This window comes from Musca domestica, unplaced genomic scaffold (assembly GCF_030504385.1).
Source record: "Musca domestica strain aabys unplaced genomic scaffold, Musca_domestica.polishedcontigs.V.1.1 7, whole genome shotgun sequence".
Taxonomy (NCBI): domain Eukaryota; kingdom Metazoa; phylum Arthropoda; class Insecta; order Diptera; family Muscidae; genus Musca; species Musca domestica.
The window spans coordinates 22,594,641-22,606,639 of NW_026712383.1; the positions used below are offsets into that span (position 1 = coordinate 22,594,641).

General features: G+C 37.2%; 1 non-coding gene across 1 annotated transcript; it reads left to right on the plus strand.

Annotated features, from left to right (window-relative positions):
• The first annotated feature begins 3,206 nt into the window (after nt 1-3,206).
• On the plus strand, nt 3,207-3,278 carry TRNAP-AGG (transfer RNA proline (anticodon AGG)). Its single transcript has one exon. It is a non-coding gene; the product is annotated as a tRNA-Pro (tRNA).
• Nucleotides 3,279-11,999: the final 8,721 nt, after the last annotated feature.

The following is an 11,999-nucleotide window of genomic DNA, read 5'->3' on the forward strand; positions in this document are numbered from 1 at the left end:
TTCAAAAATCTTTAAAGATGTCTTCAAGGTTTTTATTTTGAAAAGAACAGTGGAGCTTTTCCATTAAAATACAGGGTGAGATAAAACAGGTAAAAAAGCTGTAATGTCTAAAACCATCAAAATCCCGAATATCGGGGGTACCGTTATATGGGGAATATACCATACTGTGGACCTATATAGACAAATCCCTTTCAGGGGTTAAAGTGCTCACAAAGAACAACTTGTGTGGATTTTCAGAAAATACCGTTTGAAAATATAGCTAAAATCATCAAAATCCCGAATATCGGGGGTACCGTTATATGGGGGCTATACGATATCGTTAACCTATTTAGAGAACTCAGGGGGTAAAGTGCTCAAAAAGAACCCCTTGTGTGGAGTTTCAGACACTTGCATTGAAAAATGTGGCTGAAATCATCAAAATACCGAATATTGGAGGGTACCGTTATATGGGAAATATACGGTATCGTGGACCTATATAGATAATTCTCTTCCGAGGTATAAAGTACCCACAAAGAACTCCCTGTATGGATTTTCAGACAATTCCGTTGAAAAATGTCGGTAAAATCATCAAAATACCGAATATTGGGGGATACAGTTATAAGGAACTTGATCTGCCTGCAGACAAAAGAGAGATCTGTGCAAAATGTTAGCTTCCTATCTTAATTCGTTTAGACTGTAGCGTGATTACAACAGAAGGACAGACGGACGGACAGGGCTAAATCGTCTCAGAATTTTACGCTGATCAATAATATATATACCTTGATGGGTCTAAAATGATTATTTCGATGAGTTACAAACGGAATGACGAACTTAATATACCCTCCATACTATGTATGGTTGAGGGTATAAAAATATTAAGTTTGGCCGGGCCAAACTTTTAATACCCTCCACCTTAGGGTAAAGGAAATATTAGAAGAAATGTGGCGAAAACCATCAAAATACCGAATATCAGGAGGTACCGTTATATGGGGGCTATACCAAATCGTGGACCCATACATGCAATGTTTCTGCACCGTAGCTGGAACCCAAATCAGTGAAAAAATGTGGCATAAATCATCAAAATACCGAATATCGGGAGGTACCGTTACATGGGGACTATACCAGAACGTGGACCGATATATCTCATTTTCAATACCAACTATACTAGACACAATAAAAATTGCTCTGCTAAATTTTGGCGCTCTACGTCAAATAATGTGGGCTGTATCGTGATTTCAACAGACAGACACACGGACAGACGAACATTGTTAAATCGACTTAGAATTTTATGCTGATTATGAATATATATACTTTATGGAGTCTACGACGTATATTTAAGGAAGTTAAGAACGGAATGACAAAGTTAATATACCCTCCTTTCCAAGGTGGAGGATATAAAAATGTCGGAAATAGCATCACATTTAAGAGTAAGTTAAGATTTGTTCGAATTGGTCACCTTTGGCACGAATTATGACCTTCAAACGACCAGTGAAACCGCCACACGCTGCCCGAATGTTGCTCTGTGGTATTTTGCCCTATTCCCGGCGAAGCGCTTTCTTGAGCTGATCGACACTTTGATTTTTGATTTGTTAGTGCCAACCTTGCTTTCCAAAATACTCCAGATACATTAGTCCAACGGATTGGTATGCGGAGATTTTGTTGGCCATTGTGCGCTGCAAATGAAGCGAGGAACCTCATTTTTAACCATTCTTGGGATGGTGCTGAGTCCTGTTGGAATGCCCAAGGTCTGTGGCTAAAGTTTTTTGTGCCCAAGGCTTTAATAAACCCTCCAGAATATTTTCGCGATAATAATTCGGCATTTATGCAGATGCCTCGGTCGATTAATACGAGTGGAGAGCGACTATCGGCTGTTATGGCGGACCACACCGAAGGTGCACATTTTCAGCTGACCGCTTTGGCAAGTAAACACGATAATTTTGTTTGTTTACAAACTGCCGGACAACGAATGTTTTCTCATCGGAGAAAGTCAAATTGGGCAGTTCACCAATTTCGGCCAAGCGATGCGACTCTTTAGCTCTTTTGAGTTTATTTTCTTTCTGTTGCGGTGTAAGTTCTTGCACTTTTTAGAATTTCAATGGCTTTATCCCGGGCTCATTTTTCAATATTTGCCGAATGGAATATTGCGTTATGTTCAACTCACGAGAAATTTTTCGGGCACTGCGACTTGGGTTTCGATCAAGTCGCTTATTTACTTTTCGAACCCTTGCAGCTGATGTTGCTGTTTTCTTCCGTCCACTTCCTTGACATCGGGCTACGCTACCAGTGTCACGGTAACAAGCGATGGTTCGAAACACAAAATATTTATTCACATTTAAATGCTGGAGTGCTCTTACTATAGCCACTTTTTGTTTTTCAGCCAAATATAAAGAAATGGCGCTATCACGCTTGAATTCCATCACGAATAACTTTTTTTCTGGAAAATGCTCAACAAAATGCTTTTGTGCGCTTGCAAACAATATAATGAGCTGCCACTGGAATAATTCTAACAGCTGTCGGACGAGTGGCTTAGAAATGACAGCAGTCTGATGTTGGTTGCCGTTTTTTCATCTCACCCTGTATGTTAATGTAAATTTGAGTTAAAATTTTCCTTCCTTTCATAGAAATTAAAACACCACCTCCAAAAATGTACACTAGCTTAGAAAAGCCAATTTCCTATTGATATTCTAGTTCATAATTAAGGTCGAAGGTTTCTCGATATTTGTCAACAATTTTGAAATAGCATATAATCTGTATATCAATTTTACATTACAACAAAAATCGTTTGAAATCATCCTCATAGATTTTTTTTCGAAAATTGATGTAAAATTTATTTAGCAATACCAATTGTTTAAAGATAACAAAAATCATAACAAATTTGGTGCCTTGGATTTATTTATTTGAATAAAATATTCTTTACGGACGAAGAACTGAAATTATGCGAGTTATGTGAAGATGAAAATTATCCTCAAAAATTATTTCAATACTACTCTCAAAATCACTGTATTTTCATCAAAAATAATTTTGTTTTGAATTCGAAAGTCACCCATGCCATTCACGGCTTATCAGCTTGACAAAACCAATGTTAATTGAATACTTGAGTCCATTAAGTCGAGCTTATAGTCGAGTCACAATTGGAATTGATTAAATATGTTATTGTTGTTGTCATTTATGTATATTCGTGCTTGCATTATGTCTCTCGGTGATCGTATTTTGTTTACCTCTCAACTGGCTCGTTGGTCTAGGGGTATGATTTCCGCTTAGGGTGCGGGAGGTCCCGGGTTCAAATCCCGGACGAGCCCTGAGTAAGAGGACTCAATTTGGATTTTTTGTTCAGATGTCTTAAAAAATATTTTATATTTTTTATTTAAAACAAAGTTAGCAATGTATGAGAATATATTTGTATGACGTACAATATTGCCGTATCATGTAGTCTGTATTCCCACTCCCTACCCTCGCAGAAAAACATAAAAAATTAGAATTCGATGTTTTCAATAGTGACTGGGAAAATTCAGTAGATTATAATAATATAGGTAAACAGATAAAAAATCAAAAGGTTCGGCAGGGCCGAGCTTTGAATACCCCTCACCATTTGGAATAAATAGGAAATTTGAAACAAAAAAAAAAAAAAAAAAAATAAAATTCTTTAAAAAATCTGTTAAAATCTTTAGATACCAAATATAGAAAGTCTCCGTTATATTGGGGCCTAGGAGAAGACACTAACCAACATAGGCAACATTTGTCATAGGCCATTACAATATTCAAATACGAAACTTGAAACAAGGGGACGTTATATGGCGCCTATACGAAGAAATGGACCCAATAGTTACTGCAAATACGAAATTTGAAACAATTCGGGTAAAATCCTCAAAATAACGAACATAGGGAGGTACCATTGTAAGGGACCTATAGGAAGACTTTGATCTGAAAAAGAACAATTTCAGTGACAGGCTGTAGTACTCATTAGAAACTTCAAATAGGAAATAGCAAGCAATTCCGGTGGATAATTTCGCCAAATCATCCAACCGAACATAGGGAGGTATCGTTTAAGGGAACAATTTTCGGGGCAGGCTGTAATACCCATTAGGAACTATAAATACGAAATTTAAAACAGTTCTGGTGAATAATGTAGCTGAAATTATCAAAATACCGAATATTGGGAGGTACCGTTATATGGGGGCTGTACGAAGACCTGTACCTGCATAGACATGTATGGTGGAGTGTATAAAAATATGTATCGGAGCAATAGATATACCAGATCGAGTTTCACAAAATGGAAAAATTCTGTTGAATATGAAAAAATCCAATGATAACGTTGAGCTCCATAAGTTATCTGGTACCAAAGATCATTGTTATAGAGTTCATATTACGAATGTGAGGGACTTAAAATCGCAAATCGGATGAAACATATATATGGAAGCTATAACTATATCTGAACCGATTTTTTCTAAATGTGAAGTACTTCTTTCTAGGAAGAATTCATTCGGGATTTCCAAGCGTCACTTAATTTGGGCTGATATTAGCCATTTGGTGCACAATGAACATGATATCGGATAAAGTTATATATGATAGCTACATCCAAATCAGATCCGATCCGAAAATTTGATAGAGTTATTTATGGACTGCATCTGATATCTGGTATCAAAAATTATTCTTGAGTCCGAATGTGAGGTACTTAAGCCCCCGGATGAAACATATATATGAAAGCCATAGCTACATCGGAATCAAATTTGACGTACTTGCTTCTAGAATTTGGTCGGATGTGGAAAAATTCAGGTCATTTGGATTAATATTGGCCATTTGGAGCACAATTAACCCGAAATGGGTTGAAGATATATATGTGAGCTAAATCTAAATTTAGACCGATTTTCATCAATTTCAATAAGGTTCGTCTTTGGGCCAACCAAATATAATTTGGAAAATTTCATCTCAATCCGACAGAACTTTGTTAAAAAAATACATGGATAGACGGACGGACCGACATGCACAAATGGAAAGTGAATTTATGAAGATCCTCAAAAATGACTATCGGTCTATCTCTATGGGACTACCGGGAAGTAAATGGAAGAAAACAGCAACATCAGCAGAAATGGTTCGATAAGTAAAGAAGCGACTTGATCGAAACTCGCGTCGCAGTGGCCGAAAAATGGCTCGTGAGCTGAAAATTTCTCAATATTTTTATTCGGCAATTGAAAAATGAGCTCGGTGTAAAGCCATTGAAAATCCAAAAAGAATATAGACTCTAAAGAGCTAAGGAGTTGCTTCGCTTGGCCGAAAGTGGTGAACTGCCGAATTTGGTTTTCTCCGATGAGAAAACATTGTCCAGCAGTTTGTAAACAAACAAAATGATCCAAAGAGGTCAGCTGAAAATATGCACCTTCGGTTGGCCACCGGAACTCAAGCGCCGGCCATGGTGATGGTGTGGGCCGCCAACAGTCGCTATCCGCACGTATTAATCGACCGTGGCATCAGAATAAATATTCGGCATTTATTATATTATTATAGCGAAAATATTCTGAAGAGTGTATTAAAGCCTTGAGCACGCAAACATATTGGCCGCAGATCTTGGACATTCCAACAGGACACAGTACGCGCCACCCAAGAATTGTTATAAAATGAGGTTCCTTGCTTCATTTCCAGTGCATAATGGCCACCAAAATCCCCGGATATCAATCCGGTGGGCTATTGTGTCTGGAGTATTTTAGAAAGCAAGGTTGGCACTAAAAAAATACCAATGTATCGATGACCTTAAGAGAGCGCTTCGCCGGGAATGGACCAAAATGTCTCAGAGCAACATTCGGGCAGCGTGTGAAGGTTTCATTGGCCGTTTGAGGGGCATAATTCGTGCCAAAAGTGACCAATTCGAACAAATCTAAACATATTCTAAAATTTGATGCTATTTCCGATATTTATTGCTTTCCTTAAATTAAATTAAATAAAATAATATTAATTGTGGCGTTTGACTTTGTTGCGGTTCTATTATCTCACCCTTTATGGGAGCTATCGCTATATCCCAACCGAGTTTCTCCAATTCGATGTACCATTCGATGTACTTGAATTTGGTTGGATGTGCCAAAATTCTGGTCATTTGGACTGATATTGGTCATTTGGTGCGCAATTATCCCGAACTCGACCAATTTCAAAAGGGTTCGCCCTTGGGGTAAACAAATATTGTTGGAAAATTGCACCTCTATCGAACAATGAATGCGACTTACCACTATCAGGTGGTAGATCAGCATTGCCAATTTTCTGTCACAGGCTGTAGTATCCATTATGAATTCTCATGACGAAATCTAAAAAAAAATCCTGTGAATAATGTCACAAAAATAATCAAAATACCGAATATGGGGAGGTACAGTTCTATAGGGGGTATACCTAAAAGTTTACCTATATAACACATTTTCAACACCATAAGTCCTGCTGGCCAATGACACATCTGTGTAAAATGTCATCCATCTACTTTAATACGTTCGGAAAAAATGTGTAAATCATCCTTTTCGAACCTTTGCGTCTTTAAAACATAAATTCACTTCAACGTTAAATGTTCCTCTCTAGAGTTGATTTTTAAATGTGTTTTCAACTGTAAAGGACAATTCCACGATAAAGCTATTGTTGGAAAATGCGTCTGAAGCGTACCAAATACCTTAAATCTGGTGTACCGGATAACAAATATTGGATCTACTATTTTTTGCCAGGGTAGATCTTGTCTACTAATAATTCTAAATGTCAAATAATTTGTTTGGAAATTGTAGTAGGATTTTTTAAAATACCAAGAATCACAATACCCAGTAATATGAAGGTCCCAGTGGCCAAGATTGGGACGTATAAGCAAAATATATTCACTCATCTTAAATAATACCTCTATCGTAATATCTACTGACAGATGAAGGGAACTATGGACGGGTGGACTCCCTTACTGCGATTCCGAATTGTAAAACGTAAATACATATGTATTGGCCTCTCTGGAAAATATTTCGAGATGCTGCAAATGGAATGTCCATCAGGAGGATATAAAATGGAGGATATAAAATCTGTTAAAACCAAATGTTACTTTATTATGGCCTCAGCTTACTTGATATGACAATAACAAGCCCACTGTTCGATATCCTTTTTCCAGTTGCCTTTTTTATTCCCTCCAAATATGCCTAGTATGTTTTTATTTCAATTCCATTTTCATCACACATTCTTCCCGCACCTTTTCTTTTTTCCATCTTTTGGCAATTTATATCCACTGACATCGCCCGACAATGGTTAGTAATGTCCTAACATTTGACACGTCTTTGTTGGTCATTGATTATACACTTAAACTAAGCAGGATTAAATCTATTTCAAGGCATTGAACAAAACGTTGCGAGTGTGTGTTGGTGTTTTGTATTTGTAAATGTCGGCATATCCTTTTCCTCCATACCAAATGTCTGAGGATATTTGCTTGTTAGTTATCGATGGAGAACAATAACAACAACAGCCCAAAAGGAAAATACAACAGCAACAATGTAGCCATGTTTTCAGATGGTTATTGATGTCCTTAGTGACTGCTGTTGCTGTTGCCATTGTGTTGTTGTATTACATTAAGGATATTGGTCGTTAGTTAAGGTTTTTATATGGCCATGATGGTGTGTGTCGGTTTGTTTTTATTTATGTTTTCATTTCGTTACGTTTAGACATTGCGTTTTCCCAAAAATAATATTTGTTACAACAATAAAATTTGTTCAACTTCAACAATCATTGTCATGATATATGTCCTGGCTATTCATGTGATTTGTTATTTGTATTCGCCCGTTTGGCAGGATGCTTGCAGGGCTGGTCGGTTGGTTGGTTGGCATGTCGGCTGTTAACATTTATATTACGACAATCCTTGTTTTGTGCTGCTCCGAAGGCACGGAGGACAATTGTGATATGTTAGCTTGATGTTTGGTTGTTCAGGCGGTCGGTCGGTTGCGGTTCGTTTAGTTCAACCAAAAGGCGCTTAAGTGATTTATGGCCTGTTCTTGGAATTCTCGCCACTTTCCTTCCATTCCCATTCCCCCTTCCCCTCTGTGTGTAACTGTCATATGTTAGTGTTTTTCGCTTGTTATATTTCTAACCTTTGTTCTCTCTTTCTTTTGGGCTTGCATGTCCCTCCCTCGTTACTTTCTCAAGAACGACTGAACGAACGAATGAAATTCTTGATGTAGAAATTATTAATAGTCTTTGAGATTTCATATAGTGGGAATTTACTTCCTTTCGCCGCCAAGCCATATCCTTGAGATATGCCATGCATTGTTGTGCTGTGCAAAAGAAATAAACAAAAAAAAATATTAATAATTTATGACTTCATTAATCTTTGCATGACTATCCTTGAACTTTAGCCATGATAATGCCATTTTCACTTCACCAGAATTGTCATTAATGGTTTCTGGGTGATTTCCACTGTCTGATAATAATAAATCAATAATTATTGTATGGCATTACCGATAATAATTTCTGCAATCATTCAATGGGGGGTGGGGAATTGGGGTATTATTCCACAATTAATAATCTTAAAAGTGGATTTTTGTGGAAATTGATAACAGATAATTCATCTTAAGGGAAAATCAATAAAATAGTGTTTCATTTATTATATAATTACTATTAATTGTAGTGAGGAGGAAGGATATGATAAGTGAATAAATAATTTCGAAATTTTCCATTTTGATCGAAATCATTCAACTTGTTTTAATCGTTAGCGTAACTCATGACATCTCCTGGCTTCTAAGTTCAATAGCAAGTCAAAATGGCATTTAAAAATGTCGAAAAAAAATTTTTTTTTTGTATTTAAAACATCTTAAATTTTGGATTACCCTCATTGGAGCGACATGTCAGAAACTGAATATTTTTGCGAGTTAACAGGACTGGAGACTTCAAAACCTCCGAAATCAACAAAAAACAAGTAAGCAAAGCCTATAGACGTGCGGGGCCGACCATGTGATACCCTACAACAATACAATTTGTTCGAAGTTCCCTTATGTCCAAATCCATTTTGGAAGATTTCGTTTTTGAAATAATGTCAAAAATAATGTCCCTGTTCCTAACTTTCTTCTGATGCGAAATTCCATGTCGATTAGTTTTCAATTGCTGTCTATAGAGCGACTACAAAATTAGAAAAATTTTAATTTTTTAGTCCATTTGAACCCCCAAATGTAAATCTTAAGAACATTAGGCTTTAATTCTGACCCTATCCCTACCCACAAAAATCCAAATAAAATCCATTAAAAATTCTTTTAAAATATCTAATATATCTTTAAAATATCTAACATATCTTTAAAATATCTATCCCCCGATATATGGGGGGATATATGATATTGTGGACCTATAAAGACAAATAAATGTCTGGGTGTAAAGTACTCACAAGGAACTCCTTGTGTGGATTTTCAGATAATTCCGTTGAAAAATGTGGGTAAAATCATCAAAACGGGGTACCGTTATATGAGTAATATACGATATCGTTAACTTATATGGGAAATTCTCTGTCGTTGGGTAAAGTGCTCACAAAGAACCCCTTGTGTACAATTTCGGACCATTCCGTTGAAAAATGTGGCTAAAATCATCAAAATAACGAATATCGGGGGTACCGTTATATGGGAGCTATACGATATCGTGGACCTATATAGATAATTTTCTGCCGAGGTATAAAGCACCCACAGGGAGCTCCTTGTGTGGATTTTCAGACAATTCCGTTGAAAAATGTGGCTAAATCATCAAAATACCGAATATGGGGGGGGGGGGGGGGGTAGCGTTATATGGGGGATATTCGATATCGTGGACATATATAGACAATTCTTTCTTAGGGGGTAAAGTACTCACAAGTAACTACTTGTGTGGATTTTCAGACAATTCAATTGAAAAATGTGGCTAACATCATCAAAATACCGAATATCGGGGGGTACAGTTATATGGAGGATGTCCGATATCGTGGACCAATATAGATAATTCTCTGCCGAGGTATAATGTACCCACCAGGAACTCCTTGTGTAAAGTTATCAAAATACCGAATATTGGGGGTACCGTTATATGGGGGATACACGATATCGTGGACCGATATAGCCAATCTTCGAACTTGACCAGCCTGCAGACAAAAGAGAGATCTGTGCAAAATTTTAGCTTCCTATCTTAATTCGTTTAGACTGCAGCGTGATTGCAACAGACGGACGGACGGAAAGGGCTAGATCGTCTTAGAATAGTACGCTAATCAACAATATATATACTTTTTCGGGTCTAAAATGATTATTTCGATGAGTTACAAACGGAATGACGAACTTAATATACCCTCCATACCTTTTTTGGTGGAGGGTATAAAAATATTCGCGGTTTAGTGGCAATTTACATATTTTCTTACATAAAAGTTAGGGTCTACTTTACCTGCTACATATTATCCGATGGCCGCCTAAATTGGTAGGCTTCTGCCCAGTCGTAAGCTCTAACTCCGTGTAACTTTCCGCGTCGATTGGTTCATAATTGTGGTCAACTGCAAAGTCAGGAAATTTTTCAGTTTTTGGTCCATTTCAAACGTACATATTGTGCAATCATCTCCAAAAGAAATAGGGTTCTATTCTGATCTTAACCCCACCTCCATTTTCAATTTCGTGAGGATCAGGCCATAATTGCGACCTGTAGAGTGATTACAAATCAGACGGACGGACTCGCTCAACGAGATAGAAAGATCTATAAATACTTTCCTATGTGGGAAACCAATATTTCGAGGTGTTACATAATTTTTGGCCCAATCAAACTTATAATACCCACAACACATAGTGTTGTAGGGCATACAAATATTTGGGGTTTATATCGAAACGTAGGTCGATATTGAAAATATTGTTCCCGGCTCATTACGGCTACGCCATAGTGGGGGTAAGGGTTTATGTGTTTGTGCAACGTTTCAAATTTTATCAAGATCGGTTCAGATTGGAATTGAAATGGAGTGAATTTTGGCACTTCCGAAAGCATTCACTTTGGAAGCAAGTACAATTTGGTGAAAATCGGTTCAGATATAGCTATAGCTCCCATACATATGTTTTATCCGATTTGGTGTTTAAATTCCTCACATTCGTAATATGCAATCTAAAACAATGATATTTGGTATCAGATATCTCATAGAGCTCAGGAATACCTTTGCCAAATTTTACCGAAGCCGGTTCAGATATATAGCTTTGTGGTATAGCTTCCGCTTTATATCGACTATATTTATTACTTACTTCAATTTATATGATATACAGGGTGAGATGAAAAAACTGAAACCGACTTCAGACTGCTGTCATTTTAAATCCACTCGTCCGACACCTGTTGAAATTATTCCAGTGACAGCTCATTATATTGTTTACAAGCGTACGAAAGCATTTTGGTGAGAATTTTCCAGAAAAAAGAATTCAAGTGTGACTTCTTTATATTTGGCTGAAAACCACAAGTATCCATCGTTAGAGCACTTCAGTATTTAAATGTGAAAAAATCTCTTGTGTCTCGTACCATCGCTCGTTACCGTGATACTGGTAGCGTGGCCCGACGTCAAGGAAGTGGACGGAAGAAAACGGCAACATCAGCAGAAATGTAAAGAAGCGACTTGATTGAAACTAGCGTCGCAGTGGCCGAAAAATGCCTCGTGAGCTGAATATATCGCAATATTCCATTCGGCAAATATTGAAAAATAAACTCGGGGTAAAGCCATTCAAATTGCAAAAAGTCCAAGAACTTATACCGCAACGTGAAGAAAATAGACTCAAAAGAGCTAAAGAGTTGCTTCGCTTGACTATTGTGTCTGGAGTATTTTGGAAAGCAAGGTTGGCACTGAAAAATAAAGTGTCGATCACCTCGAGCAAGCGCTTCGCAGGGAATGGGCCAAAATACGGCAGAGGTTTCACGTCACGTGTGACGGTTTCACTGGCCGTTTGAAGGCCATAATTTTTGCCAAAGGTGACTAATTCGAACAAATCTAAACTTATTCTGAAATTTTATGCTATTTTCGATATTTTTTGCTTTCATTCAATAAAATTAAAAAAATGTAAAAATTATGG